The sequence below is a fragment of the Triticum dicoccoides genome, chromosome 1B, assembly GCF_002162155.2.
Source record: "Triticum dicoccoides isolate Atlit2015 ecotype Zavitan chromosome 1B, WEW_v2.0, whole genome shotgun sequence".
Lineage (NCBI taxonomy): Eukaryota > Viridiplantae > Streptophyta > Magnoliopsida > Poales > Poaceae > Triticum > Triticum dicoccoides.
Window position 1 is genome coordinate 70444509 of NC_041381.1, and position 24962 is coordinate 70469470.

A 24962-nucleotide genomic window follows, 5' to 3' on the forward strand; every position below is an offset into this window, starting at 1 on the left:
AACCCAGTGAAAATTTTAATTCTCACCTGGGTGTGTCTACTTAGTAAACATTTAGTTTTGTTTGCCCGTGAAATTGTTTCCATCCATCAAGTGATAATTGGTTCTATATATGTATGTTGACAACAGAATAGATGCATCCTCAAGATGGTACAATTCTTACTTTATTATCAATTATTAATGATATACGCTTCATACCAAGTCCGCATATGTTGACTTCCCATATTCTTATGCTTCCTACATTCTTGATGTATTGTGTTCAACAAATAAGCTATCTTATTTCTAATGCCTTGCTTCAGTACAACTATTTTCCCCAGATAGGGAATGTGCGCTTCATCAAATGTATGCCCAAATCTTGCCCGCCAAGATGTTCCATGACAATCATGTAGATTTCTCAGATCAAATTTCTATTCTTCTAGTGCATGATAGCATCGAATCATTTATTTGTGTTAGCAATGATTCTTTTTTTTCTCACATGTTTTCTATGGTGATGAGGTGGCCGCCCGGAGATCACAAACGGATGCATCTACTTCAGAAACAACGAGTCGAGTTCACAATTTGATCGTCGTGGCTCAGACGTTTGGGGTATACAACTTCAAGGTGGCACGGTGAAAAAGATCAAAATGCTCGAGCAAGGGCACCTTAGCTTCTGATGTGGATCACACCTTCCGTCACATGATGGCTAGATCACTTTTGAATTAGCAAAATTCATGCATGGAAGCAATTTGACTTATCCCTATTGATGCATACTCTCCATTTGGCAGAACCAATTTTTCGCACACAAATCAATATTTTGAGTTGGAACCATGTGTAATTATGATTGGAAATTTGTATCTCTCTAATGGAAGCAAGATACTGTTTACTTGGAAGCAGTTTTCTAGACGATGGAAACAAGATCATGATGCTTCTCAAACATGTGTAATAATTTTCATTTTGATAGAAGCAAGTTCAAAGTAATTATCTAGTTGATGGAATCAATATAGTGTGATGCTTCTAAAACAAAATATCTTGTTATGTATGACATAAAATGTCAAATAAATCGAAACTAGTTTCATTCACCACAGAAACAAATTCTCCTATGATTGGAAACATAATATAAACTTGTTTTATAGTAAGTATACCGATGCACGAGATTATAAGCAACAAGGGTGGACACATGTATGACTTACATAGGTTGCAAATTTGGATAACGTTTGGTTGTAAATCAACCAAAATGGATGTTTGGACGATTCATAAAGTTCAGGGTGCCAACTGAAAGAAACCAGCAAAACACTCGTCAGTTGTGACTCTCTCTACTGCGTACGAACTCTCCGGCCGTTCCCGCCGCCGATGTCGCGCATCCGCCCCTGCCGCCGCTCCTCCTGCGCCTAGCCGGCGTCCGGTGCCCTCCTCCTTTACCTCGCCGATTTCCAGCCTCCGCCTCCGCCGATCCTCCTGCACTCCGGTGTTCCACACCACACCACACCGATTTTAGAATTGGGAGGGAAGTCCGGTCTCAGCCTCCGCCACTACTACACCACGCCGATGTCCCACGTCCGCCTCCACCTCCACCGCCGGCTCCTCTCATCCACCTCGCCGCCCTCACGTTCCTGGTCTCCCCGCGACGCCTTTGCCGCGACCACAGAGCGGCTGCGCGCCGGGACGCTCTGTCGAGACGATGCACACAACCTGTTCGACGAATTGTTTTGGCAGGCAATCCCGGTCCCCGACCGCTCCCTGAACGGCTTCCTTGCCGCCCTCGCCCGTGCTACGTCCTCTGGCGCCTGCATCAGAGATGGCCCCGCCCTCTTCAACCGCGTGTGCCGAGAACAAGCCGGCTCGCAGGTGGCGCCTCTCACAGTCCACACCTACAACATCCTCATGGACTGCTGCTGCCGTGCGCGTCGCCCAGATCTAGGGCTTGCCTTGTTCGGGTGTATCCTCAGGACGGGCTTGAAGATAGAACAAATCACCGCCAACACCCTCCTCAAGTGCCTCTGCTATGCGAAACGGACAGAAGAGGCTGTCTACGTGCTGCTTCATAGGATGTCTGAGCTCGGATGTGTGCCTGATGCCTTCTCATGCTCCATTGTTCTGAAGAGCTTATGCGACAACAGCATGAGTCAGCGGGGCCTTGACCTGCTCCAGATGATGGCGAAAGGAGGTGGCTGCTCCCTCAATGTGGGCATATAACATGGTAATCCATGGCTTCTTTAAGGAAGGCGAAACAGGCAAGGCGTGCAATCTATTCCATGAAATGGTACGGCAAGGGATTGTGCCTGATGTGGTGACATATAACTCGATTATTGACGCGTTGTGCAAGGCCAGGGCAATGGACAAGGCAGAGTTAGTCCTTCAGCAGATGGTTGCTGATGGTGCTCAACCCAATGAAGTGACATATAATTCCATGATCAATGGATATGCCTCATCTGGGCGCTTAAAAGGGACTACTAAAATGTTCAGAGAAATGAAAAGGCGGGGTCTTATACCAGATAATTTTACTTGCAACTCGTTCCTGGCCTCCCTGTGCAAGCATGGAAGAAGCAAAGAAGCTGCAGAATTTTTTGATTCCATGACAGCCAAGGGCCACAAACCTGATATCGTCTCGTACTGTACTTTGCTTCATGGGTATGCCAGTGAAGGATGCTTTGCTGATATGATTGATCTTTTTAATTCAATGGAAAGCAATGGTATTGCGGCCGACTGCCGTGTTTTCACCATTTTAATTGTTGCCTATGCTAAACGTGGAATGATGGATGAAGCTATGCTGGTATCAAGTAAAATGCAGGAACGCGGAGTGAATCCGAATATATTCACCTATTCCAGCATAATAGCTGGCCTTTCCAGAATGGGTAGGCTGACCGAGGCCATGGAAAAATTCAATCAGATGATTGCTTTGGGAGTACAACCGGACAAAGTTGTTTATCTGTCTCTGATTCAGGGTTTTTGCTTAGATGGTGATTTGGCTAAAGTTAAGCAGTTGGTTTCTGAAATGATGAACAGAGGTATTCCTCATTCTGACATTCCGTTCTTCGGTTCAGTAATAAAGAATCTGTGCCAAGAAGGAAGGGTTATGGATGCACATGAAATCTTTGACTTGGTTATAGACATGGGTGAGAGGCCTGATGACATTTTATTTAATTCACTGATTGATGGATACTGCTTAGTCGGGAAGATGGATAAAGCATTAAAAGTACTTGATGTCATGGAATCAGTTGGTGTTGAGCCTGATGTTATTACATATAATACACTTGTTAATGGCTATTGTAAAAGTGGAAGGATCGATGATGGTCTCGTTCTATTCAGAGAAATGCCGAGTAAGAGAGTTAAACCTGACACTGTTACATATGGCATCATACTGGCAGGGTTGTTTCGTGCTTGGAGAACTATTGCTGCAAGGACAATGTTCCATGAGATGATCGAAAGTGGAATAACAGTGGACATCGTCACATACAATATAATTCTTACAGGACTCTGTAGAAATAATTGCATAGATGAAGCGATCGCCCTGTTCCAGAAATTAGGTGTAATGAGTGGGAAGTTCAATATTGCAATAATAAATACCATGATCGATGCAATGTACAAGGTTCGGAGAAGAGAAGAAGCCAGTGATTTATTTGCTGCAATATCAGCCAGTGGATTGGTGCCCAATGAATCTACTTATGCAGTAATGATAATAAATCTTCTAAAAGATGGAGCAGTGGAAGAAGCAGACAATATGTTTTCATCAATGGAGAAAAGTGGTATAGTCCCCAGCTCCCGTCTGTTAAATCGTATCATCAGAATGTTGTTGGAAAAAGGTGAGACTGCCAAGGCCGGAAATTATTTGTCTAAAGTTGATGGGAAGGGCATCTCACTTGAAGCTTCAACGACTTCATTAATGTTGTCTCTCTTTTCAAGAGAAGGGAAATATCGGGAGGACGTGAAATTGCTTCCTGCAAAGTACCAATTTTTTGATGGATTTGTTGATTTTGCACAAGACTCTGCTCAGGAAGCTTGAGTTTTTGCTTGCATAAACCCTCCTGCCAGTATGACCGTATAAGAAATCCAAACTGCTTACTTGTAGCATTGGGGTCATTAGCGGTGTGTCAAAATCACAAGAGTGTGAAATGTCTACAAATCTTTTAACCTTCGATGGGCGTGGAAAGGTAGACCAAGTAGTCTAACACAGACTAGTTGGAGAACTTTAGGGGTAAGGACTTCTGATGGCGACTGGAAGGTATACAATCTTTTTCAAGAAGCCACCTGACATTTTTTAATCTTTGTAAAACAGACACTTTCCTTCATATGAATGCATTTTTAGAAATGTTAGTCTTGGTGCTCTGGTCATAGGTCCGTATGAAACTGTGGGTTTACTTTTACTTTGCAGTGCTCATGCTGAAGTCTCCAATACTCTATGCTGCTGTCAGTAGGATCTGTAATGAGCACCAAGGCGAGTGCAGACAAATGGGAGGCTGTACTCCACAAAAGCAGTATTCACAATTTTGCACTGACTGGAATTTTTAGCAGGACACAAGCTTGGCTACAACTACTTGGCATCAGGTCTTTCAAGATGGGCTACAAGGAGGATCTATCTACTTCAGGAAACAAATATGCCATGATGCGTCTGCACTCTTCGGTGCTGTTTATGCACCTGTTGAGGAAATATGTCAGTTACGTGAGGATCGTGTTCAGTCTGCACTCTTCTGTACAGTGTTTTTAAATATCACAATAAAGTGAACATTGTCATGTTTTATCTCCAAAATGCAGCCTCACTTCCTTTATTGCAGTTAGAAGATTTGACAATTCAGTTGTTCGTCAGGAACCTCAGGAAGATTTGACAATTCATGTTTTATCTCCAAAATGCAGCCTCACTTCCTTTAGCCCGTGATCACTGATCAGTAGCTCGGTTGTTTCATTTCTTCTCTTTTATATGACTGAATGGAAAGTTTTGTGTGTTTGGTATTGTTGGTCGCTTGCTTCATTTAACCGGGTATTGTTGTCAGGATTTATTTACCATCTGTTCTGACAAGGTCCTCTCAAAATGGATAACCTGCATGGTAAAGGCCCTACTCACCTTCTTTCTGAGAAAATTAATTGAAGCGCAAAAGTATTGATGCACCTTCTGCTGTGAGTTGTGATCTGCGTGACGTTGTCTTGCCTCTGATTGTATCTATTGAACTCAGTAATGCTTCTCACTTTTTTTTGTCAAACTAGTAATGCTTCTCATCGTCCATTTTAATACAACAGTTGTACGTCCTTCTCAAAAAAGTTTTTTTTTAATATTTGGTTATAAAAAGAACACCATCAAGCCTATAAATTTCATGACATGGCCTAGGAATTATGTTCTAATCAGATTATCATACATAGAGTTCTCATGTGTATGAATACACAAAGGTAACTATATGCCATCTGCCAAAAAGGAGAACATAAATTATGCCTTGGCCTTGTATATTAAACTTGGAAAAATAAACAGAATCTACTTCCTTTGGCTAATTTTTTTAAATAATGCAATTATTTTATTAAATTTCATAAATTTTATGGCATAATTATATTTTTCAAAAATAATACTTAGTCGGCCTACTGCTGGCCGATTGGATCCAGTCGGCCTACTGCTAGCCGATTGGACCCCAGTTGGCCTACTGTCGGCCGATTGGATCCGGTCGGCCCACTGCTGGCCGATCGGCCCCAGTCGGCCCACTGCTGGCCAATTGGTGCCCAGTCTGCTTCCTCTAGGCCGACAGGTGCGTGCACTCATTTATCTGTTGAATAAGTGTTTGAAAAATGTTGAAGAAGTATTGAAAAAATGTTGATCATGCATATAAAAATGTTAATCATGCATATAAAAATGTTAATCAAGCATTTGAAAAAAATTGAACAAATATTTGAAATATGTTGAAAAAATATTTGTAACTGTTGAATAGGTATTTGAGAAATGTTGAAGAAGTATTTTCAAAAATGTTGATCATGTATATAAAAATGTTAATCAAGCATTTGCAAAAAATGTTAAACAAGTATTTGAAAAAATGTTAAACAAGTATTTGAAAAAATATTGATTATGTATATAAAAATGTTGAACAAGTATTTGTACAAATGTTGATCATGTATATAAAAATATTGATCATGTATATTTTGCACATGTTAAACATTTTTTCAAATACTTGTTCAATTTTTTGAAATACTTGTTTAACATTTTTTCAAATACGTTTTCAACATTTTTATATACATGATCAACATTTTTACAAATACATGTTCAATATTTCTATATACATGATCAATATTTTTTTAAATATGTGTTCAACATTTTTCCAAATACTCGTTTAACTTTTTTTGCAAATGCTTGATTAACATTTTTATATACATAATCAACATTTTTTTCAAATATTTGTTCAACATTTATTTCAAATGCTTGATTAACATTTTTTATGCATGATCAACATTTTTTTTAAAATATTTCTTCAACATTTTTCAAATACCTATTCAACAGATAAATGGGTGCATGCACCTGTCGACCTAGAGGAAGCAGACTGGACGCCAATCGGCTAGCAGTGGGCCGACTGAGGTCCAATCGGCCAGTAGTAGGCCGATTGGGTATTATTTTAAAAAAAATATAATTATGGCGTAATATTTCTGAAATTTAATTAAAAAACTGTATTTTTTTTTAAAATAGCCTTCCTTTGTCACTTTGATGGTGCATCCCTTAATTAGATGTAACATCCCAAATTTTCAATTTGGAATGTTATACATAGGTCATCATATGCATATCATATTTTAATTGCATTTTGGTTTGATCCTAGAAATTCTAAGCAACTCAAGGACCCACGGAGAGAGTTGGGGATTTCATTTATTTTAATATTTGAATTTTCTCAAATTTGAAAAGAGGATCATTTTGATTTTAATAATTTTTCTCTTCAAAAATATTTCCAAAATAAAAATAAAAGAGAGGAGATAAAATGACTTCTCCAAAATAAAATAAATATTGAAGGAAAAATGTTAAAATCAAATAAATGTTTTTATTTGGATTTTATTGCTATTTTATTTGAATTAGAAAAATATGCATTTTTAGGCTAGAAAAATGTTCACTTTGTTCTACATATTTTATTTAGACCGTGAAAATTGTTTTTGGCATTTTTAGATTTTTTTTTATATTTTATTAAGATTTTCTGTTCGGGCGAATTTATTTAAAAAAAGGTTTCCCCACCTGACTGGGCCGAAGCCCAGCCGAGCAGGCCGGCTAGCCGCAGCCACCGCCTCCCCGTGCTCGAGCCAGACTCCGGCGGGAGTCCAGGACCACGCCGCCGCCGCCACTTGGCCCCTTGGCCAAGTCGGACCGCCCCGCCCCCACCTATAAGTACCCCACCCCTCTGCCACCTCTCCACCCCGTCCCGACCGCCGCCGCAGCCAACCACCACAGCCGCCGCCACCATTGCAGCCCGCGCCGCCACCCGCCGACGCCGCCAGCGCCGTCGCCCCGCGCTAGTCGCCGCCGCCCGCGGAGCCCTGTCGCCTCGCTGCTGGCTGCCCCGCCTCACCGGATCCCGCCGCCGCCGCCGCCGGCGGTTTTTGTCCGTGAACCAGACCTTGTTTTTTTAGGTTTTTCCAATTTATTTCTTTAGATCGGTTTTTCGTCGGTTATTTTATTTATTTAGCGGACATTCGTCCGTTCATTCGTTTTAACGAACGTCATTCACCGGTTCGGTTCAGACAACGAACGTTCGTTCGTTAGTCAGTTCGTTTCGTTTTTTTTCCAGGGATTTATTTGCGATTATTTTTTATCGCAATTCTGCCCTGATCTTCAATCTAGTATAACGTTTTACTCGTTTATCCAAATTAGATGAAACTAGCGCCTAAATCTTCATCTCGAAGCCCTCTTTCTGTTTTAACTAACTTGAACGTGATTTTGGTATTGTAAAATATGACTTTAGTCCAGATTAGTAAACGATCTTGTTTCGTTCGTATCTTGAGTTTCGTTGCTCCGTTTGAGTTGATTCTTTTTGCAAATCGAAGCTCTTTAGTTGAACTTTCTGTTTGGATCTTCTTATTTGAGTTTTACCCATGCATCTATGTTGGAGTGCTTATGTATGCTATTGTTTGTTTGCAATAGAATTCCTGGAGTACGAAGCGTGCTACTACGAGTCTCTAGGGTTTGCAGATCGTCAGCAAGGCAACTAACACTTCGATCATATCCCTTTATTACCCAGTTTTTATGCATTAGTTCCAATCCTCAAATATTGCATGGTTAGGATCTGAATAACATGTGGGTTTGGGAAGTAGATGATGAGGTAGAACCTAGTACCCGTGTGATCATCCTACGGTTCGCCACCCAGACTCAAAGGGATCATAAGATTATTCATGCTAGAAACTTCCGTGTGCAGTAACAAGCTATTATGGGCCCTTTTATTACCAAGCCTTTGGGAGTTACTTCTATGTTATGCTCAGGTTGCTATGCTATGCTTGTAGACGTGGATTGGTTGAGTGTATCCATGACAGATGTGAGGGTTGTTAATTAATGGTTAACTTAAGGTGGCTACTTAAATACACATCTGGATGGATTGGTTGCGGGCACCTGGAGAATCCAGTGCTGTCCTAGGATATCCCGGAGTACTCGTGTGATCATCCTACGGTTCGCCACCCAAACTCAAAGGGATCATAAGATTATTCATGCTAGAAACTTCCGTGTGTAGCCACAAGCTATTATTGGCTCTAGCATAGTTGAGTAGGTTGCATGACCTCTTTCAGTGGTGGGCTACTAGATGTAGGGGAAAGTAGGTGTAACTGTCCACCTAGAGTAAAGAGTTAATGTTTCTGAAAGACCGTGTCTTGGTCATCCGTTTCTCAAACACCATGTAGTGCGAGAAATTCAACGGAGAAGATCGAGTATTGTGGGGAAAAGTGCGCAAACCTCTGCAGAGTGTACAAACTAATCATGGTTAGTCATGCCCGCGGTTATGGACATCTTGAGTATCTGGTTCTTGGATTATCATGTTGATCTCATCACTCTAAATTAATTTCTTGGGTTAATTGATACATGTTTAATTAGGATTGAGTTGGAGGAACCTTCTCAATGTTTAACAACCACCATGATAGTCAAATAAAATTTATTCCTTTGTTGTAGGAAAAAAATGGCTTTATGCAAAACCATTAACCATAGAGCTTTCCACCAGCGATATATGCATGTCATGATAGCATTTATTCTGTTTATTGTTCTCTTGTGTTACATTGTCAGCATATTCCATGTGCTGACCCGTTTCGGGCTACAACATATCATGTTGCAGACTTTTCAGACGACGAGTAAGGTGCGCTAGGTCGTTGTGGTTCACTCAGCTATGTCATTGGAGTTGATGGACTCACTCTATCTTCCAAGCCTTCTATTGTTATCTTATTTAGATGGCCTTAAGCCATATTATTGTAATAAGTTCTCTTTTGAGACATTTCGATGTAATAAGTGTGTGATTGAAACTCTGTTATAAATTCTCGAGTATTGTCCATGTCAGCATTACCGGTCAAGGGATGACACTGATGCACAGTGACTTGACCAATTTAAGGTCTGGTCGCTACATTAGATAACCCTATTGGGTTTTGGTGATTAACGACAAAACAATGGAGAGGACTGATGACCCGCAAGTATACGGGACAGTTGTAGCCTCTTTCGATAAGTAAGAGTGTCGAACCCAATGAGGAGCTAAAGGTAAAATGAATACTCTCTCAAGTCCTATCGGCCACTGATACGACTCTACGCATCTTGACGTTCGCTTTACCTAGAACAAGTATTAAACTAGAAGTACTTTGTAGGTGTGATAGGATAGGTTTGAAAGATAATAAAGAACACATAAATAAAAACTAGGGGCTGTTTAGATAAAGATGTAATAAAGTAAATATAATGAGTGTGGAAAAGTGGTGGTAGGAGTTGTGAAATTGACCCTAAGTAATTGACTTCGTTACTAGACCGGTAATCACTATTGCAATTCTATTTGAGGGAGAGGCATAAGCTAACATACTTTCTCTACTTGGATCATATGCACTTATGATTGGAACTCTAGCAAGCATCCGCAAATACTAAAGATTCATTAAGGTAAAACCCAACCATAGCGTTAAAGTATCAAGTCCCCTTTATCCCATATGCAACAATCCCCTTACTCGGGTTTGTGTTTTAGTCACTCACGCAACCTAAGCGAATCATGAACGCATTGCAACACCCTACAGTGGGAATCCCTCACGCTTGGGTGACACGGAGGGCACCATAGGACATCACCAATAATAAAACATGCAACTCAAAACAATCATAGCAATTCATCAATCACCGATAGGACAACGGAAATCTACTCAGACATCATAGGATGGCAACACATCATTGGCTAATAATATGAAGCATAAAGCACCATGTTTAAATAGAGGGTACAGCGGGTTGCGGGAGAGTGGACCGCTGGATATAGATGGGGGAAGGTGATGGAGATGTTGGTGAAGATGATGGAGGTGTTGATGAAGATCGCGGTGATGATGATGGCCCCCGGCGGCGTTCTGGCGCCACCGGAAGCAAGGGGGAGAGAGCCCCCCTTCTTCTTCTTATTCTTCCTTGACCTTCTCCCTAGATGGGAGAAGGGTTTCCCCTCTGGTCCTTGGCTCCCATGACGTGGGAGGGGCGAGAGCCCCTCCAAGATTGGATCTATCTCTTTGTTTCTGCGTTCTCAGATTCTACCCCTTCACCGTTTCCTTTATATCTGGAGATCCATAACTCTGACTGGGGTAAATCTTTCGCCTAGATCTTTCTCATAAAATTAGCTTTCTCGCGGCAAAAGAAGAGCGTCAACCGCCTTACGGGGGGCCCAGGAGAGTCCAGGGTGCGCCTGCCTCCCTAGGGTGCGCCCCCTATCTCCTGGCCCCCTCGGGCACCATCTCGCATTGATTTTACTTCCCAAAATTCATAAATATTCCAAAACAATTCTCTGTCTGTTTTTATCCCGTTTGGACTCCGTTTGATATGGGTTTTCTGCGAAACATAAAACATGCAACAAGCAGGAACTGGCACTGGGCACTGGATCAATATGTTAGTCCCAAAAAATAGTATAAAATGTCGCCAGAAATATATGAAAGTTGAATAATATTGGCATGGAACAATAAAAAATTATAGATATGACGGAGACGTATCAACATCCCCAAGCTTAATTCCTGCTCGTCCTCGAGTAGGTAAATGATAAAAAGATAATTTTTGATGTGGAATGCTACCTAGCATAATCTTGATCATATGTCTAATCATGGCATGAATATTAAGACACGAGTGATTCAAAGCAATAGTCTATCGTTTGACATAAAAACAATAATACTTTGAGTGCACTAATAAAGCAATCATGTCTTTTCAAAACAACAAGGCCAAAGCAAGCTTATCCCTACAAAATCATATAGTTTGGCCATGCTTCATTTTCGTCACACAAAATGCCCCCATCATGCACAACCCCGATGACAAGCCGAGCAATTGGTTCATACTTTTTAACGCACTTCAGCTTTTTCAACCCTCACACAATATATGAGCGCAAGCCATGGATATAGCACTATAGGTGGAATAGAATATAATGGTGGAGGTTATGTGGAGAAGACAAAAAAGGAGAAAGTCTCACATCGACGCGGCTAATCAACGGGCTATGGAGATGCCCATCAATTGATGTCAATGTGAGGAGTAGGGATTGCCATGCAACGGATGCACTAAGAGCTATAAGTGTATGAAAGCTCAACAAAAGAAACTAAGTGGGTGTGCATCCAACTTGCTTGCTCATGAAGACCTAGGGCATTTGAGGAAGCCCATCGTTGGAATATACAAGCCAAGTTCTATAATGAAAATTCCCACTAGTATATGAAAGTGATAACATAGGAGACTCTCTATATGAAGAACATGGTGCTACTCTGAAGCACAAGTGTGGAAAAAGGATAGTAACATTGCCCCTTTTCTTTTTCTTTTTTTCTTGTTTTTCTTCTAATTTTTCTTTTTGGGTGGGCTTCTTTGGCCCCCTTTTTTATTTAGGCTTCTTTGGCCTTTCATTTTTTTCTTTTTTTTTCATGGGGCAATGCTCTATAATGATGATCATCACGCTTTTATTTACTTACAACTCAACATTACAACTCGATAGTAGAACAAAGATATGACTCTATATGAATGCTTCCGGCGGTGTACCGGGATGTGAAATGATCTATCATAGCAATGACATCAAAAAACGGACAAGCCATGAAAACATCATGCTAGCTATCTTACGATCATACAAAGCAATATGATAATGAATGCTCAAATCATGTATATGATGATGATGGAAGTTGCATGGCAATATATCTCGGAATGGCTATGGAAATGCCATGATAGGTAGGTATGGTGGATGTTTTGAGGAAGATATAATGAGGCTTATGTGTGACAGAGTGTATCATATCACGGGGTTTGGATGAACCGGCGAAGTTTGCACCAACTCTCGAGGTGAGAAAGGGCAATGCACGGTACCGAAGAGGCTAGCAATGATGGAAATGTAAAAGTGCGTATAATCCATGGACTCACATTAGTCATAAGAACTCATATACTTATTGCAAAAGTTTATTAGCCCTCGAAGCAAAGTACTACTACGCATGCCCCTAGGGGGATAGATTGGTAGGAAAAGACCACCGCTCGTCCCCGACCGCCACTCATAAGGAAGACAATCAAAGAAACACCACATGCTTCAAATTTGTCACACAACAGTTACCATACGTGCATGCTACGGGACTTGCAAACCTCAACACAAGTGTCTCTACAATCCACAACCACCCAGTAGCATGAGTCTAATATCACCATCTTTATATCGCAAAACTATTGCAAGGAATCAAACATATCATATTCAGCGATCTACAAGTTTATGTAGGATTTTATGACTAACCATGTGAATGACCAATTCCTGTCATCTCTCTAAATAGATATAAGTGAAGCAAGAGAGTTCAATTCTTTCTACAAAAGATATGCCCATGCTCTATCAAATGTAAGTGAAGCAAAAGAGCATTCTACAAATGGCGGTTTTCTATGTGAAGAGAAACAGGCAATCCAAACTTCAAATGATATAAGTGAAGCACATGAAGCATTATATAAAGCCATACTCAAAAGATTTAAGTGAAGTGCAATGAGCATTCTATAAATCAACCAAGGACTATCTCATACCATCATGGTGCATAAAAGAAAAAGTGAAAACTAAATGCAAAAGACGCTCCAAGACTTGCACATAATGCATAAACGAAACGAATACGAAAACATACCGATACTTGTTGAAGAAAGAGGGGATGCCTTCCGGGGCATCCCCAAGCTTAGATGCTTGAGTCTCCTTTAATATTTACTTGGGGTTCCTAGGGCATCCCCAAGCTTGAGCTCTTGCCTCTCTTCCTTTTCCTCATATCGAGACCTCCTCGTTTAGACACTTCATCCACACAAAACTTCAACAGAAAACTCGGTAAGATCTGTTAGTATAATAAAGCAAATCACCACTCTAAGTACTGTTACAAACCAATTCATATTTTGTTTTTGCATTGTGTCTACTGTAATATAACTTTTCCATGGCTTAATCCACTAATATAAATTGATAGTTTCATCAAAACAAGCAAACTATGCATCAAAAACAGAATCTGCAAAAACAGAATCTGTCAAAAACAGAACAGTCTGTAGAAATCTGAACATCCACCATACTTCTGGTACCCCAAAACTTCTACAAAAATTAGAAAAAATAAACAAGTTGTACAGCAAGACAGTGCAAAAGGAATCAGAACCGTTTGACATTGCCGTTAAAAATGTAAAATCGCGCACTACAGCCAAAGTTTCTGTCATGCACCATACAAACCAGCAAAGCATTGTAAACATCCTAAAGGCAAACCTTGGCACGATATTTTTATAATACAATGGAATTGTACAAGGGGATAATTATTTTTGTTGAAAAGTTTCTGTAATAAAGAGCATGAACAAAGTTCAAGGAGCTCTCCCACTTCAACAATGCTTATCTCTCTCACTTTCACTTTCCTTTTTGAAAAGTTTTAGGTTCCCCTCTCTATTTTTTTGTTTTTAAACTATATGAAAGCACTCAACAGAAATAAATGACTCTCTAAAAATTTCGGGTTGTCTCCCTGGCAGCGCTTTCTTTAAAGCCATTAAGCTAGGCATATAGTGCTCAAGTAATGAATCCACCCGGATCCCAAGGTATATCATAGCCAATTTTAATTAATAATGATTTGTAATTTAGTAGTGAGCACAAAGTAACATATATCAAGCAACAACGAAGTTTAACTCTCTTACTATGCATTGGCATGTCATAAAAGAACAATTCATGCACACCAAGTAAAGGCCAATGCATAGTATAAGCAGTTTCTTGCACTTTCATCGTGTGGGAAACATAGAGAGGTGGAGATATAGTTACTCTCTCATAATAATTGCAACTAGGAGCAGCAAACACATGCATATCACATTCATCAAAATTATCATGTGCAATGGTAAAAGGCAACCCATCAATATAATCCTTAATAAGCACAAACTTCTCCGATATAGTGTAGTAGGGAGAATTCAAAAGGATAATATGACTATCATGCGTGGGTGCAATAGCAACAATTTCATGTTTAACATAAGGAACTATAGCAAGTTCATCTCCATAATTATAATTCATATTGGCATCTTGGCCACAAGCATAGCAAGCATCATCAAAAAGGGATATTTCAAGAGAATCAACGGGATCATAGCAATCATCATAGCAATCATCCTTTGGTAAGCACGAAGGGGAATTAAACAATGTATGAGTTGAAGAGTTACTCTCATTAGAAGGTGGGCACGGGTAGCTAATCCGCTCTTCCTCCTTTTGTTCTTCGCTCTCCTCATCTTTTTGATCCAATGAGCTCATAGTTTCATCAATTTCTTCTTCCATAGCTTCCTGCAGAATATTAGTCTCTTCTTGGACAGCGGGGAAGTCCTCAATATATGGTTTAACATAGGCATTAGAAGCATAATTATCATAACAATATTGAAATATGGCAAAATTTTCAGATTTGTAAAGAGCAGCATCATACTTTTCATTCAAAGAGGCAATCTCATAAGCACCTTTAAAAGCAACAAATTCTTAAATTTATTGAACATCATAGTAATTGTAAACACCCTTAGCATACGAAGATACGATTCCATTATCACTAAACAAGCATTGATAGGGTAGGTGTTTCTTAGGGTCTTCAGAACTACAAGTAAACTCATATATTTCACATAAATTCCAAGAATAACATTGCAAACGTTGAATTTGATCCCATAATAGTTTCCATTTTTCAGATATACAGTGTCGCACAAAACAAGCATGCTCATCTAAAGATTTGCCCTCAACTAAACTAGTGAGGGTTTCAGCACGAGCACAAAGGGATCGAAGATGATCCAAGTAAAAAGCTTCAGGAGTGTGATAGATTTTGAGTGGTTCTTCAACCATTGGTTCAGTAGGTACAACTAATTTTTTTTGGTATTTTGCGTTTCCTACCCATAGCTAAAGATAGAAAACAACTAAGAACAGCAAATAAAAATTACTTAGTGATAAAGCAAACAAGCACACACGAGAATATTCACCCCACGCTATGACTCCCCGGCAACGGCGCCAGAAAAAGGTCTTGATGACCCGCAAGTATACGAGATAGTTGTAGCCTCTTTCGATAAGTAAGAGTGTCGAACCCAACGAGGAGCTAAAGGTAAAACAAATACTCTCTCAAGTCCTATCGGCCACTGATACGACTCTACGCACGCTTGACGTTCGCTTTACCTAGAACAAGTATGAAACTAGAAGTACTTTGTAGGTGTGATAGGATAGGTTTTCAAGATAATAAAGAACACGTAAATAAAAACTAGGGGCTGTTTAGATAAATATGCAATAAAGTAAATATAGCGAGTGTGGAAAATTCGTGGTAGGAGTTGTGAAATTGTCCCTAAGCAATTGACTTCGTTACTAGACCGGTAATCACTATTGCAATTCTATTTGAGGGAGAGGCATAAGCTAACATACTTTCTCTACTTGAATCATATGCACTTATGATTGGAACTCTAGCAAGCATCCGCAAATACTAAAGATTCATTAAGGTAAAACCCAACCATAGCATTAAAGTATCAAGTCCCCTTTATCCCATACGCAACAATCCCCTTACTCGGGTTTGTGTTTTAGTCACTCACACAACCCACTATAAGCGAATCATGAACGCATTGCAACACCCTACAGCGGGAATCCCTCACGCTTGCGTGACACGGAGGGCACCATAGGACAGCACCAATAATAAAACATGCAACTCAAATCAATCATAGCAATTCATCAATCACCGATAGGACAACGGAAATCTACTTAGACATCATAGGATGGCAACACATCATTGGATAATAATATGAAGCATAAAGCACCATGTTTAAGTAGAGGGTACAGCGGGTTGCGGGAAAGTGGACCGCTGGATATAGATGGGGGAAGGTGGTGGAGATGTTGGTGAAGATGATGGAGGTGTTGGTGAAGATCGCGGTGATGATGATGGCCCCCGGCGGCGTTCCGGCGCCACCAGAAGCAAGGGGGAGAGAGCCCCCATTCTTCTTCTTCTTCCTTGACCTTCTCCCTAGATGGGAGAAGGGTTTCCCCTCTGGTCCTTGGCTGCCATGGCGTGGGAGGGGCGAGAGCCCCTCCAAGATTGGATCTATCTATCTGTTTCTGCGTTCTCAGATTCTACCCCTTCACCGTTTCCTTTATATCTGGAGATCCGTAACTCCGATTGTGGTGAATCTTTCGCCCAGATCTTTCTCATAAAATTAGCTTTCTTGCGGCAAAATAAGAGCGTCAACCGCCTTAAGGGGGCCCCAGGAGAGTCCAGGGCGCGCCTGCCTCCCTGGGGCGCGCCCCCCTATCTCCTGGCCCCCTCGGGCATCGTCTCGCATTGATTTTACTTCCCAAAATTCATAAATATTCCAAAATAATTCTCCGTCCATTTTTATCCCGTTTGGACTCCGTTTGATATGGGTTTTCTGCGAAACATAAAACATGCAACAAACAGGAACTGGCACTGGGCACTGGATCAATATGTTAGTCCCAAAAAATAGTATAAAAAGTTACCAAAAGTATATGAAAGTTGAATAATATTGACATGGAACAATCAAAAATTATAGATACGACGGAGACGTATCAAGGACTGGTATTTATGAAGTTTTATTTCAGTAATTTAGTACCCATGAATATTGGGGATATCATCTGTGTCCCCTACCTCCAACTTTTGAAGATGGTGTCTACCTCAAACTTTAGATTTGTAATTTATGGCCTTTAGTGAATCCAAGATTACCATTGAGTATAGGACAACTATACTATCAAGAGGGGCACAAGCTAAGGTATTTTGGTATGAACTCCATGAAAGATCCCCAAGCCAAAGATCTCAAAGTATCCACTTTAGCCGCTCCACATTTGAGATTTTTGACAGACCTGGTACTGCCATGTTTTTCTTAACCGGTACTACCAAGCTTGTTTGAGTGTGTTAACTGTAACACCCCCTTCCCATAAAAAACTGGAGTAATACCCCTAATTAGAAGTTTTTTTCATCACCATCATATTGCATTTCGTCCATGATTATATTGGCTATTTTATTAAACCTAACCCCTACTTCTTTTGTCATTTTGTTAAATGGTGAATAAGTAAAGCAATTCTCCCTTTTGGTGTTCTAGCCCAACGGACATTCACCCCCACATCTGGCATGCGACCTTTTTGTGATATTGGGAGCTACCCAGATTATTTCACAATTTTACCACAAGCATAAGAACCACCCCTAGCTCAACCCACATGTGTATTATTAAATACTACCTGCATTTTTTTTCTTTGCCCAAATTTTCTGAATCTTTTCTGTTGGTTTGGACATATTCTAGTAAAGCCCTACAAAAGGTTTCAGAAAATTGTAAAATCTTAAAATCTTTTATCCCCCATTCTTTTTCCAACCACTACTTTCTCATTTTCGTAAAATAAAGAAAAAGGAAATATGCAACACAACTGCACAGCCACAAGCCACGCCAATTAATTGTCACACCACTTTCTTTCTCTTCCTCGCACAACTCACCTATGTGTGCACCAGCCCAAGTCCACCAACTCCTTTGTGTTCCTCCCAGGGAGGCAAGCGAGGTGCGTTACCTCCCCTTCCCCGTGTCGTCACCGACAAGAAGAGCACCGCGCCCACACCACTCCCCCCTTAAGGCAACCTCACCAACCCTAGCCTCCAAACCCTGCAGTCGCCCCCCCTCCTCCCATCGCCACCATCTCCTTTCTCTCTCTCTCTCTCTCTCTCTCTCAAAACCCTGGTTTTGTTAAAACGTCTTCGATGTATACCAAAAGACGCATGTGGTAGTAATCTGCATAATAAGAAACCGCCCCAAGAAAAAAGAGTCAAAGAGGGCCTATAAATACTCTAAAGACCACCAGTGTGGCTGAATTCAGGCGGATCCACCAGAGACTGACAATGGAAAGATCCAGGTAGATATGCCAGAGACACACCTCCACACACCATAAGCCATGCTCGATGTCGCGATTGAAACTCTGCATTATTACACTGATACCACAACCAAGTCACACAAAATATCCACCCATATATGAAATAATCTAGAGTCCAGACAACGCAAACACTACCTTCTAGGTACAACACCAACAATAGCGAGAGCTGCCGCATCGAAGGAAGATTTGTAGGAACCTTACGCAACCACCACCGCTACCTCAGTAGCCAAAGCCATGAACAACAAAATACCCTAATTAATAAAACCTAAACTATAGATGGACGCGGGGCAAGTCCCAGGGTCCACCTTCCTACCACCATTGCCGAAGCAGCCGACGAGGGTGAGGCAGATCACCCTCTCTCTTTTCTCCGGCAGTGGCAGCTAGGTTAGAATTAATATAGTCCATTTTCACCATTTTACATGTGGCTGTGGCAGCCGATGAGGAAGAGGAATGTTGGATGATTCGAGTTCAAGTTTCAGGAAGGACATTCATGCCAGTTACTGAGTCCATAGAGTTTTCATTTGATGCACCAACCTGGAGTCTAGGAAAGAGCATGGCAGCCCACATCGCCATGGGATGCATTGGAGAAGTTTATCACAAGGATCTTAAGGACACTATCTACCAGATATGTGGGCGCTGAGATGAGCAATGGGAGATGATCAACACCAAGAGGGACAGGTCCATTGCAGCTTTCATCCAGGAGTTAAACCAGCACATTCGTCGCCAGGAGAACCAGATGTGCGCAAGCATGATAGATCTAGAGAAGGCGATGACTAGGATTACGACGCTAGAGGAGGAACTCAAGTCTACACGTGATGGATATGAGGAGGAAATGACGATACTAGTGGAGAAGAATGACGACCTGACGAGGAAGCTAGGAGTATTCATGGGAGACCCCGCGCAAGGAGGAGATGGCGACCATTCCAAGGACATTCGTTCAGAGGACTACATCATCATCGACGACACCGATTCTGACCCTGACGATAGCGATGATGACTACATTGATGAAGCTGGAGCGGATATCATGGAGTCTTCCACCGATCAAAACTTCTAGTCGACCACCATATTATTAGTAGTATTCCCCAATGTATATAGTAATAATCCGAGCACTTTTGTAACGATAGTTAGACCAATTGTATGCCCTTGATTGAATTGATTGGTGTGATATGAGTTTGTTTGTCTCATGAGCATATGGGTAGTGTTTTCCCTTTAGACGTCATTCTATTATGTTTTTCACCTTTTCTAAACCCATCAGATGCCTCAGAGACGTGACAATGGATTTGCTTTCCCACCGGAGCTCACTCAATTGATCCAGCAACAGAATACCCTGATGCAGTTGCTAGTTCAGAATTAGAACCAAGGCAACAACAACAACAACCCACCACCACCTGATCACTTAGCCCGTTTCCTAAGGCTGAATCCATCGGTGTTCTCTAGTAGCACCGAGCCGATTATCGCAGATGATTGGCTCCGCAAGATTGGAAGGGAGCTGACCACTACAAGATGCACAGACGCGGAGAGAGTGCGCTTTGCCACATATCAGCTTGACGGACCCGCAGCATCATGGTGGGAGAATTTCACAGCCACTTACCCCATTGACACTGTTACATGGGATCAGTTTCAGTAGGCTTTCCGCACTGCCCATGTTTCAGCAGGAGCTATGAACATGAAGAAGCGCGAGTTTTGCAACTTGCGACAAGGAGGACGCATAGTGGGCCAGTATGTGGATGAATTTAGTAAGTTAGCACGCTATGCCCCTGATGACGTAGCTACAGATGCCGCTAAGAAGTAGAAGTTTCTGGAAGGACTGAATGATGAGCTGAGCATGCAGTTGATGGTGGTAACATTCAACAACTACCAGGACTTGGTAGATAGAGCTCTTATGATAGAAGGGAAATAACAGCAGATAGAGAGCCGCAAGCGGAAGTATGGACAAGGGAAGTACAATTCAGGAGCTCAGCAGAGACCTCGTTTTACCCCGAACTCGGGAGGACACATTCACCATACACTACAAAAAAAAGACACATCCGTGACATTTTGGGCCGAACGAAAAAAATATGTCATACATATGACACTTCTATGACGATAATTGTGACAAAACCCGGTATCATCATAGATGTGGTGGGCTCCTACTTCTATGACAAAAAATCATGACAGAAAATGGGATTTTCGTCCTGGGCGGGCCGGAGATGCAGCTGCATGACATTCTTTGGGCCGTCCATGACGGGAAAAACCGAGGTAGAAGCGATGGCGAGGAAAATTTCGAGGAGTTCCCGGTTACGGTGGGAGGTCGGAGGCCGAGCGAAGCGCGCTTCTCTCGTACACGTACGCGCGTGTGTGCGAGGCGTTGGCTCTAACTGAACCCGAGCGAGGCGTTGGGCTCTAACTGAACCCAAGCGATTGCACTGCAGGCTACACATTACTGAACCCGAGCGATCGATCGATGGCTGTTAACTGAACCCGATCGAGTGATTCCTTCGCTATTGCTGCTAACTGAAGCCGATCGATTTGATGAACAGTGAGCATTGCAGGGGGTTTGGATGAACAATGGGCTGTGGGGGTGGATGCAGGACCCCATAGCATTGCCTCTGGATGAACAGGACCCCGTGGTGTGGAGGGCTGGATGAACAGTAGATGGTGGAGGGGTGCCCATGTACACGAGCCCTGGCCGTACGTATGCGCGAGTAGGCGTTCGAGACCCCGCCCGTATGTACACATATGTGGCCGTATTTTCTTTCTTGCACCCTGGCCGTCGTATGTACGTGTACATGCTACATGCGCGCCTCTACAACAACTAGTATGTACATACACCTTCGCGACCAGAATGACAACGCTACGTACGCTTTGACCAAGTGGGTCCCGACTGTCAGGCACTTCCTTGCCTGCGAAGATGTAGCTGGTGGGTCCCAGCAGTCAGGGGGGCGAATCATTTTTTTTTGCCCGGACGCACTTCCTGAAGATGTAGCTGGTGGGTCCCAGCAGTCAGGGGGAGAATCCTTTTTTGTTTGCCCGGACGCACTTCCTTGCGTGCGAAGGTGTAGCTGGTGGGTCCCAGCAGTCAGGGGGAAACGTTTTTTTCGTGAAATACGGTGGCCTGTCCGGTGGGTCCCAGCTGTTAGGTGGAGGAATCATTATTTTCTGCGTAATAAGGAGGCACTTCCTTGCTGCGGCCGTGGACCCAGCTGTCAGCCTCTCCACGTACAGTCCATGTCCGATGGAAGTCGTTCCTTGACCACGTTGATCACGCCGCACCGAGAGCACCAGGGCGGTAGACGATGGCGAGGCCTAGGAAGGGGACGACGAGGAGCCGGGGAAGATGCGGCAGTGGAAGCCTGCGCGGAGAGGAGTACGAGGGTTCACTGGTTCGGCTGCCGTCGCTGCAGGGCCTGGCCAGCGGTGGGAATAGTAGGGAGCGGTGAGGCCTCCGCGGCAGCACAGCCGGCCACGAGAGGCAGGAGCATGCGGCACGACCGGCGCTGCTTTGGGCGGCTGGAGCAAGAAGACCAGAGGTTGAAGAAGCACTACGGCCGTTGGATGGACATCATACGGTCACTGGAGGTAGAATCGTTCATACTGACTAAAGTTCACAAAGGCCCCCGTCCCAGTCAACTTAGTAGGCCCACAAGTCAGCCTCCCACCATGGTGGGTCCCAGCTAGCAGGGGGAGTATTCATTTTTTTGTGCGTAATAAGGAGGCACTTCCGGTGGGTCCGAGCTGACAGTGGGGGGAATGTTTTTTTCAGGAAATACGGCGGCCCGTCCGGTGGGTCCCAGCAGTCAGGGGGAAACTTTTTTTTGCAAAATAAGGTGGCCTGTCCGGTGGGTCCCTGCTGTCAGGTGGATGAATAATTATTTCGCGCGTAATAAGGAGGCACTTCCTTGCGGCCGCCTGGACCCAGCTGTCAGCCTCTCCACGTACAGTACTCTTCCAATGGAAGTCGGTCGTTGACCATGCCGCGTCGAGAGCACCCGGGCGGTGGTTTGGACGACGGTGAGGCCTAGGAAGGGGACAACACGGAGCCGGGGAAGACGCAGCAGCGGAAGCCCGCGCGGAGAGGAGTACGAGGGTTCACTGATTTGGCTGCGGTGTGAGGCTGCCGTCGCCGCAGAATATCATGGGGTGTGAGTGAGTAGAGGGATGGCCTGGCCAGCAGTGGGAGTAGTACGGGGAGGTGAGGCCTCCACAACATCACAGCCGGCCACGGGAGGCAAGAGCACGCGACACGACTGGCGCTGCTTTGGGCGGCTCGAGCAAGAAGACCAGAGGTTGAAGAAGCACTACGACCGTTGGATGGACATCGTACGATCACTGCAGCTAGAATCATTTATATTGACTAAGTTGACAAAGCCCTTGGTACGCGTCAACTTAGTAGGCCCACATCTCGGATTTGGCAGAGAACATATAGCCCATTTGCGATTTGTAAGAATGTATAAACCATTTTTTAATTCTAACGGAATTTACTACAACCCACTTACAGTTTGTTAAAAGTACAGCCCAACTTCTAGCTAGGACAACGACTAATAATTTCAAACAACCGCTCAAAACAGAATTCAAAAAAAATTCCCACATTTTGATGGGATCCGAAATATTTTTATCCGAAATTTCTAGTCAGGTTAAATATAATTTCAAAAAAAACTTGTATTATGTTAAAATCTAATGAAATATTGCGCGCGCAACAAGTAATGAAATAAAAAATTTCAAATTCCAAAAATAATATATTTTTTAAACTAATTACGTGTTTGGTGCATAGTAACTGCCCAGTTATTATAATTACATCCCATTTATTATTTCTTAAAGTCCATTTTCTTGTTAAGCCTAATGCATACCTCCTAGGAAAGTTTGCAGCTCAGTGGGGCGGAGAATAACAAGTTGACCCAGATATTGTGTACAACTGTCGACCCAGTTGCATTGCTGATGTTGAAAAAAAGGCATATGTAGTACAATACAACCTAACATGGTTACTCGGCCCACATTCAGCGACACTGAAAAGGCCCAAACAAGGCTTCTGTACAACTTTTTGAAGTCAATGAGCTCAATTAATAACTTAAGAAAAAAGTTAGATTAAAGTGGATCCTAATTAAAAGTTGTCACGAGCAAATAAATAATTCAACGGGTCCCACTTGTGCGTGTGCGTGCGCATGTGTGTGTGTGTGTGAGAGAGAGAGAGAGACCCATCGGTCGATGCTCGTAAATACATCTTTCAGCCATATGCATCGTTGATGCTCAGTAAAAACTTATATAGTTGACACAATCATATAGAACATCATAGCACACTGAACTTGCATACAAAAATTTCACGGAGGCGGCACATCAGGATGGAAGCAGTGGATCGCTACGGGAAGGGTTATGTTGAAACGAACAAAGTCGTACATAACGGTTCATCGTCTTTATCAATGACGGGGAAATATCGTGAATGTTGTGCAAAGAAAACAGACAGACAACACAATAAGTTCTGCTAGCACATTAAGTTGATGTACAACCCTTTCTAAAAAAAGTTCAGGTACAAAATTAGAATAGGTCACAATCAAATGTACTGGCATATCAGTGCTTCACACCAATAGCTCCGATTTAACTAGTATCTGACAAGATTCAGTTGTTACCTCAAATTAGAGCACATCCAGGCAGCCAGCCCTGCCTCTTCTCCCAAAGAAGCAGTGGCCTCCGCTGCGCGATGGAGTAGGCCCTGTGCCATCCATCATTCCGAGCAACATGGGGAAAGTCTGACGTTGACTCCTATAATGGACGTCGTCGACAGACCCTGGCACCAGCGGTGGCGGCAGGACTTCGATTGATGGATTGACCACTTCTTCGACATGCACAAACACTCGATACAAGTACATCCCTAACGTGGTTCGCGACAGCCTTGGTGGCGACGAATAGTACAACCCCGGTTCCTACACCGGTATCTCAACACCAATCACCTTCGGTATGGTGGACGGCTTCTTCATCCATGCCATAACCATCAGAGCCCAGCTGTCTGGAGGAACAAACATACTTACGAGCTCACCTCCAAGGTCGTTGATAAGCTCGTTCATGGACTCTCTGTTCCAAGCACGTCGAGGCATGCCGTGGAAGGTAAGCTTTGTTAAAAACTCAAGCTCAGAGGGCACCGAGCCCCATCCTGGGCGCCATCGATCAAAGCTCACCAGCGCGCCATCACAGAACAAACGCCGGGAAGATTCGAACACACGACTGCAGTCGAAAGTTGTCCGGAACCTGACGAAGAAATCATCCGGTGGCGAACAGACTTCGACGAGCAAGTCACTTATTTGGATGTCGTGCGCAATGCCAAGAGCTTTGACAAGGTCTTCCGGCGAGACGGGAGGCCGGTCGCCGTTGATGGTTACCATCAACACTTTGCCGGCAAACTGGTCGTCAAGCGCCGCCATGACACTGTTGAGCGACAACACGCAGCGACCGAAGGCAGGACGGACCTCAGGATCTCCAGCTCGGAGATCCGCGTTGACCGGTGACATGATAGTGCGCTTGAGTACAGGAAGTACAAGA

At 43.0% G+C, this 24962-nt stretch overlaps 1 pseudogene; it reads left to right on the forward strand.

Moving 5' to 3' along the window:
• The first annotated feature begins 1326 nt into the window (after positions 1-1326).
• Positions 1327-4850, forward strand: LOC119319826 (annotated as a pseudogene).
• The last annotated feature ends 20112 nt before the right edge of the window (positions 4851-24962 follow it).